The sequence below is a fragment of the Lemur catta genome, chromosome 20 (assembly GCF_020740605.2).
Source record: "Lemur catta isolate mLemCat1 chromosome 20, mLemCat1.pri, whole genome shotgun sequence".
In the NCBI taxonomy this organism is placed as follows: domain Eukaryota; kingdom Metazoa; phylum Chordata; class Mammalia; order Primates; family Lemuridae; genus Lemur; species Lemur catta.
Genome location: NC_059147.1, coordinates 31551439 through 31559287, shown reverse-complemented (window position 1 = coordinate 31559287; position 7849 = coordinate 31551439).

The following is a 7849-nucleotide window of genomic DNA, read 5'->3' as shown; positions in this document are numbered from 1 at the left end:
AGTGAGCTGTGATGACTCCACTGCACTCTAGTCCAGGTGACAGAGTGAGACCCTGTCTCAAAAAAAAGAAAAAGAAAATGAATGTGGTAACAAGATAACATATGTAAATTGTAAGCACACAGCATGAGCTTAATAAATGGAAGAGATTATCATCATTATTCCCAGAGTCCTCAGAAAGGCAGGGGATATTTGCAGAGGAAGGGCTCAGTGCAAACAAAAGTTAGAATTTGGGGAAACTAGTATCCACCGTTGTAAGCTGGAAAGCTTCCCAATACTTTAAGACTTTTCTGATGAGATTGGTGGTGATAATAATAAATGTGACTTTTAAAAAAGAATAATAGAATGTTTCAACATTTGGGGGATCTACATAACAGTATTTTCTAAGTGACTGATGTGTGATGTTATAAAATCATGTATGAGTAAAAGATCCATTCTAAGAACAAGATGGGCCAATGGGTTTTAATGTAACAGAGTACAAAAAAGCTCATTGATGTGATTTCACATTCCACTTTGCAATTTGCATGTAAGAAATGTGTCTGCTTTTGGCAACAATGATGACAAAATATCCACAATTATCTGAAAAGGCTATTCCCTTTTAGGAATACACTTTTTAGGAAAATACTCCTTCCTCTCTTTCCCAAGCACATTATCTGTGTAAGGCTGGACTTTCTTCATCTACTTGAGCCAAAACAACATATCGCAGCAGATCGAATGCAGAAACAGATTCAGAGAATGAAATGATGTGATGTAGGGGATTTACTTTAAAACACTTGAAGACAAAACAGAAGAAAAAAGGAATCGACTGAGCAAATATGGCAAACTTTTGGTAGCTGTTGAGTCTGAGATATGCTGTGTTAGTCCAGGTCCTCTGAGAAGCCGAGGTACAAGAAGGAAACTGCCCTTGAGGGAAGCGAGGAGGGAGCTGGCAGGGGTGGGCGAGCATGGGACAGGTGTAGGGCTGGCCCCTGTGGGGGGGGGAGGAGGCTCGGGCAGCAGAGCACTCTTCAAAAGATTTCAGCAAAGCCACCAAGGAGTCCTCGAGCCACGATTGTGCCTAAGAGAAGTCCCATGTGTCTCAGAAAAGCACCAGCCTAGTAGCTGTTTCCTGTGGCTGCGGTAACAAATAACCCCAGACTGGGTGGCTTCAAATAACTAAAGTTTATTTGCTCGCAGTTCTGGAGGCCAAAGTCCAAACTGCAGGCGTTGGCACACGGGGCTCCCTTGGACGCTCTGAGGGAGACGCGCTCTGGGCCGCCATCCCGGCTTTTGGCGCTGCTGGCGACCTTGGCATTCCTCGGCTTGGAGCGTCATTGCTCTAACCTCTGCCACCATTGTCACATGCCTTCTTCCCTGTTTGGCTCTGTCACCGTGTCGCTTGCTTAATAAAATCAACACAGGCAATTTTCCCTCCGGAGGTGAATCAGATTTCCAAGTTGTCCATGTTAGCCCCAAAGTACGGCTCGCCCTGCAGGGACGTGTTATCTGAAATGTGTGTATCTTTAAACGTCCACACCCAACCCAGCTTGGCAACTGCCCCTGGAGGGAGGGGCACAGGTGGAGGGGACACAGTCTCAGCTGCGTCTCACTTCCATCCATTCGCTCATCCCAGGCAGGTTGAATAGACCAGCGCACCCCTTACTGTTATTTTTTAATCTCCTTCTCTTGCTCTCTCATGTAGCTGAAGTCCTTTTTTAAGTAAGCGATTCCTATAATGTGGTGCCATTGCTTACGTGCTGTGCTTACTGCCCTTGTCTCTGCCCCTCTCCGGACAGTGGACCAAATTTAGACCAAATTTGGACACCAACGTCTTAAAGAACTTTGGCCAGGAGAAAATCTACCAAAGAAAGGGATTAGTCTTTTTTTTTTTTTCTCACTCTGTTGCCCAGGCTAGAGTGCCGTGGCTTCATCATAGCTCACTGCAACCTTAAACTCCTGAGCTCAAGCGATCCTCCTGCCTCAGCCTCCTGAGTAGCTGGGACTACAGGCACACACCACCACCCCTGGCTAATTTTTTCTATTTTCAGTAAATACGGGGACTGGGCAATATGATTGTTAGGGAAGACCAGGAAACCTTGTGGCTTTGACTGACCAGTGTGACAAAAAAAATCATTCCTTCTCCTGTTCAATTTCACCAGCATTAAGTGGCCTCCTTTAGGAGGAGTTGGAGCTATTGGGAAACTGTTGGTGGGGGTGGGGGGGATGCCCCAGCTAAAATGTGCTCGCCATCCACCAAGTCTTTGCTTACTTACTCAATGATAAAATAATAAAGTCAGGACAAGATGAGTTCAGAAATAAACACTTCATGGCAGTGTTCACAATGACGGTTCAACGTTAGCAGTAGCCTACATGTCTGATAGTACGTGCTGAGGGCACGTGTGTGCGCGTGTGCATTGCAGTCTGTGTATGAGTGTGCCCACTGTATACATTCTGCAGATACGTTCTCTTCTACTTACCCTTATATCTCCAGCATCTAGATCCATACTTGCACACAAGAGGAGCTCGCTATGCGTTTGTCAAACGAATAAATACATGAGTAAGGATGCCTCTGCTGCTGCTTCTCTGTGCTCCTCAGCTGGCACTTAAGCCAGATCTCGCTTAATCCTGATGACGACCTTGTGAGCAAGGCATCCTTACCCCCATGTTGCAAATGAGGAAACCGAGGCTTCCAGGAGTGGACTTGCCCACCTGCTGCTAAGTGGGAGAGCTGGGGACTGAGCTTGGACCCGCGGACTCCAAGGTCCCCTTTGTAGATTCCCACAGCATCCACGTAACAACAGGCTTAAAAGAAAAAAAATCAAGCACTCGGTTTGTGCTAGAGTGCTGGGGTCATGGGTTATTTTTGCTTCAGAATTTCATGATTTTGTTGTCATACCCAATCTTGCCTTTAGAGTACAAAAAGACACGTATTTTTGTAGGCTCAAGGAGATTGAAAGAAAGCTTTTTTCCCCTGGGCTATCTGCCTGGCAGAAAAGAAAAAACCTATGCCAGATCAAAATGGATGGAAAATAGAAATTCTTGGATGAATGGGGAAAAAAAGGGCTTGTAGGGGTGACTGCATCAAGAAAAATGAAAGAGCATTACATAGCAATGTCGCCACTTCAACTCATTAACAGCACGGACGCGGGGCAGTTACCGTACCGTCTTGCGTGACTGTAGGTGCCGTCACATGCGTCATCTCAGTCGCTCTCAGTATCTACCCCACGAGGCAGGCAAGGCAAACTGGACTTCCCTCCTCACAGAAAATCAGCGACTTCTCCAAGGCTTAGAGTGAGTCCGGGGCTGAATTAAAAATGAAACCTAGACCGGTGGTGCTTCTTATGGTTTTCCTTATTCCTTTTTTTTTAAAAACAGTAGTCCCTTCTGGCCAGGCACGGTGGCTCACGCTTATAAATCCTAGCACTCTGGGAGGCCAAGGTGGGAGAAATCGCTTGAGGCCAGGAGTTCGAGACTAGCCTGAGCAACAGCAAATCCTTGTCTCTACAAAAAAAAAAGAAAAAAATTTGCTAGGCATGGTGGCCCACGACTGTAGTCCCAGCTACTCGGGAGGCTGAGGCAGGAGGATCACTTGAGCCCAGGAGTTTGAGGTTGCTGTGAGCTAGGCTGACGCCACAGCACTCACTCTACCTGGGGCGACAGAGCAAGACTCTGTCTCCAAAAAAAAAAAAAAAAGTCCCTATTACATGTTTCTTTCTGGCACAGTGGATTTGTCAGCCTCTTTCTTTGGCCTCTCACCTTCTTGGGTCGTGGTGGTCTGGTCTACATAGACCCGCTTGCCTCAGAACAGAGCGCAGCATTCTTGGAAACAACACGAGCTTTGGATTTGGAGGGACTTGGGTCGCTAGCCCCTCTCTGCCACTTCCTAGCTGTGTGAACCGGGGCGAGGTGCTTAGCTTTGCTGAGCCTCCATGTCATCTGTGAAATAGACCTAACGCCAGCGCGTGTCCTGCGCCCTGTCTGCGATGGCTGAGCGTTCAGGCACAGTGCTGGGTTCGCAGCATGAGCCCAGTGAGCACAGGACGCTGTTGTTATTATTAGTTGTTGCAGTCACAGCAGAAGTGGCTACTACTGTGGCGGTCGTGGCAACAGCCTGTGCTAGCAAAAGACATATGTTGATCCACCTGCACCCCAGTCCCTTCCAGAATAATCTTGCTCTTCCCAGAGGGGTTGCTCCTGCTTCTCCCTTCAGAGGCAGGCCGGGATCGGGACGCAGCTAATCAGAGGGTAAAGCTTGTCAGCTGGGCTGAGTGCATGGCTCAGGGAGGACACCTGACCCACGTTAGGTCACACCCAGGATGTCCCAGAACCATTGAGAAAGATGGTTGCTGTGATGGGACCACACGCTAAATGGCAGGGGCTTCCAGTGGGCCACGTGTGGTCATGTGAGCGTGCCTGCTGCCATGTGGGGTCACGTAAACTTCCACTTGAACTGAGACAATTACCATCACTACCACCACCACCACCACCCCCTTTTAGATTTATTCTACTCTGAATTGGGGTTTTGTCACTTGTAACCAAATGAGTGTCATAAATACATTCTTGTTGTTGTGCAATGTCATCTTGAAAAAGTTAAAAACATGATCTCATACAAATATATGGTGAACACAAGACAGAAATCCACTTAAGTTATTTATAACGGACCCAACAGGGCAGTCAAGTCGTTTCAAAGGAAGATACAAGAGACTGAAATATATACAAATGCTCCTCGACTCATGATGGGGTTATATCTCAATAAGCCCACGGTAAGTCAAAAATGTCATAAGTTGAAAATGCATTTAATACCTTAATAAACCATCATAAAGTAGAAAATCATAAGTCAAACCATTGTAAATCAGGGGTCATCTGTATAGTTAATGAAAGAAAGAATGCTGGAATAAAATCATAAAGTCCAATATAAGAAGGTTAATGTCCTACAAAGCAATAAAATGGCAACATGTGGGTTTATCTTTTTTCTAGACAGAAATAATTTCCATCTCTATGGAACAAAAGTCATTTGTAACTTACTAATATCCTACAAATTAACATTTAACTTTGCAGAGTTCAGGCCCTAATAGTAAATAGGAAGTGAAAAAAATTACATTTTCCTAGAGTAGCAGACTACTATGGCCTATGGGCCAAATCTGGCCCTCCAATTGTTTTTGTAAATAAAGTTTTATTAGAACACAGCCATACATACTTGTTTACATATTGTCTATGGCTGCTTTCCTACTGTAACAGCAGAGTGGAGTAATGGCTACAGAGACCATCTGGACCACAAAGTCTGAAATTTTTACTATCCGGCCCTTTCCAGGAAGAGTTCTGACCCTTGACCTAGAGCAGTGATTGTTAAAGTGTGGTCTCTGGAGTAGCAGCGTCAGCCCCTTTGTTAGAAATGTAAATACTCTGGCTAACCCCAGACCTACTGAGTCAGAAACTCCAGGAGCAGGCCAGCAACCTGTGTTTTAACACCCCCTCCAAGGGGTCATGTGCACTCAAGGTAGAGCCAGATGACCTTAGGGCTTACTTGGGGACAATGCTCTAGTAGTCTGGTATGACACTCAAGGGGCATTCAGCATCCTGACTGCAGAATAATTTTTCGTGATATGGCACGTGGGGAAAATAGCAGGAGGTGAGATTGAGGAGCTAGATAGATGGCAGATCATGCCAAGGCAGGAAGTTATGCTGTTATCCTGCCAACAAGAGCTTTGGGCACAAGAATAGTGATCAGATTTTCATTTCAGAAAGACCTCTGTGACATTGGTCTGTGAACAATTAGAGGGGAGGGGTGGGAAGGTGGTGAGGTGGGAGGAGCACAAAGGGATGAAGGCTTATGGCCAGTTGAGAGTCTATACCTGAATCCCAGGCTGGAGACACTTGGTGACTCCTGGATACAGCCATACCTGAAGCGAGAGGAAAAGCATAGACTTCCCAATTAAGCATCCTGAATAGGCTACTGCAGTGGACATGGACACCAGGGCAAGGAATTGAAAGATATTCAGGTCATGGAATCTGCCAACTGATGTGAGCAGTGAGAGATAGGAAATGTTGTCCCAATGGCACATTCCTGCTTTGTTGGATGGGTAGGTGGGGGCAGTCCATGAGGAAGTGCCTAACTCCACGGAGAGCGTTGTTTCTGATTGCTCTCAATCCGACAGGAGAGAGAGACATGTGTAAGCAACCTCCAGGCAAGGGAAGGACTGCTCTTCTGTGGAAACAGAGTGAAACTTGTCCTCTTTCCTTCCCAAACTTGCACCTCTGTAAGAACACAGCAGGGCGGTATGTATACACCTCCACTGGCAACGCAGCCAGCTGGGTAGGATCCCCTGGCTTCTGCATTAAATACTCGTAGGCTTAAATTCTAGCTCTGCCCCCTCAACAAACTAATTTCTCCAAGTCTCTGTTTCTTCATCTGTAATCTTGTGATAACAAGTCGAACCTCCTATCCTGGTGGTGAGGAATACACACGCAGCACCAAGTGCAAAGTGCTTTGCAGGATGCCTGGTACATGGTAAGTGTTTAATCAGAGGCGGGTGTTGTGTTGGTTGTTCTGGGACCTCCAAACAGACAAACATTTTTTGACTAACTGGCTTGTGACATGGATTGTTTCTTTCCAATTTAAAATGCTTTTTTTTAATGAAAGTTAAAAAAAATAATAAAAGTGTAATTACCATTTCATAGGTAATTACCATGCTGCACTTGCTCCACGATTAAATAAAGCTGATTTGCACATAAGATAATGTTGCTGCTGTTAGCACTATTGATACATTAGTTATACAATAATTTTGAATTTAACTTTGTGGGCAGATTCTGGGCATGGCAGCCTCCTGGGAGGGGAGGGGCGCCCCCCCCACCCGTCATTGGCTACCTCCATTAGTATCATGATCTCGGGCAAATTGGATGAAGGGTCAGAGGCAGTGGACTGAGGCTCCATCTTAGTTTAAAAATCCAGTTTGTTTTAATTCTGTCCAAATATAAAAGCAGTGCAAGCTCAATGTGGGGAAGAGGGTGGAGCAAAGTAGAAAGAAGACAAAAAATCATTTCTCTCCAAAGAAAAACACTCTTGGTTTTTCTGGAGGTAACCCCCAAGTCTTTTTTCTTGACATTTTTAACATAATGGTGAGAATTTCATTTAGTTCAATGATGCATAGAAAACACCCAAGACAGTCCAAGGTCAAGGTGCCAGCAGGTTCATTGTCTGGGGAGGGCTTTCTGGTGCATAGATGGCGCCTTCTGGCTATGACGTCACGTTGTAGGAGGGGCAAGGGGTCTCCCTTGGGCCTTTTTTCAAAGGGCACTAATCCCACTCATGAGGGCACCACTCTCGTGACTTAATCACCTCTCGAAGGCCCTACCTCCTAATACCATCACCTTGGGGGTTAAGATTTCAACATACGAATTTGAAGCAGGGGGAGGACACGAACTTTTAGACCCTAGCAGTTGGGTCTCCCAAGAAACAGATTATGATGCAAGGAGTTTGTTGGGGGTGTGCCCTGAGAACAAACACCTGCTGGGGGTGTGGGGAACAGGACTGAGCAGAAGGAGACCATGAACTGTGACGCAGTCTTGGCAGAGACCGATGCTATGGGCAGCCCTGATCCTGGGGTGCCCTCCAGAGACGTCCCACATTGGAGGAAGGGGGCGGGCTCTGTACCTCTTGGCAGCTGCTTTGGCTGAGGGCAATGCCCAGTGAGGGACTCACACTGTCAGTGGCGACATTCCCAGCAGCGGGAGGATGAATGAGCACTGCAGTCCTCAAGGGAGGGAGATGTCCCATGGCTGCTGCTGCCACCAACGCCTCGCACTGTCAGATCCACTGGGTTTATGTGCTAAGTGCACCCTATCTGGGCTTAATCATGTCCCCCCACCTCAAATT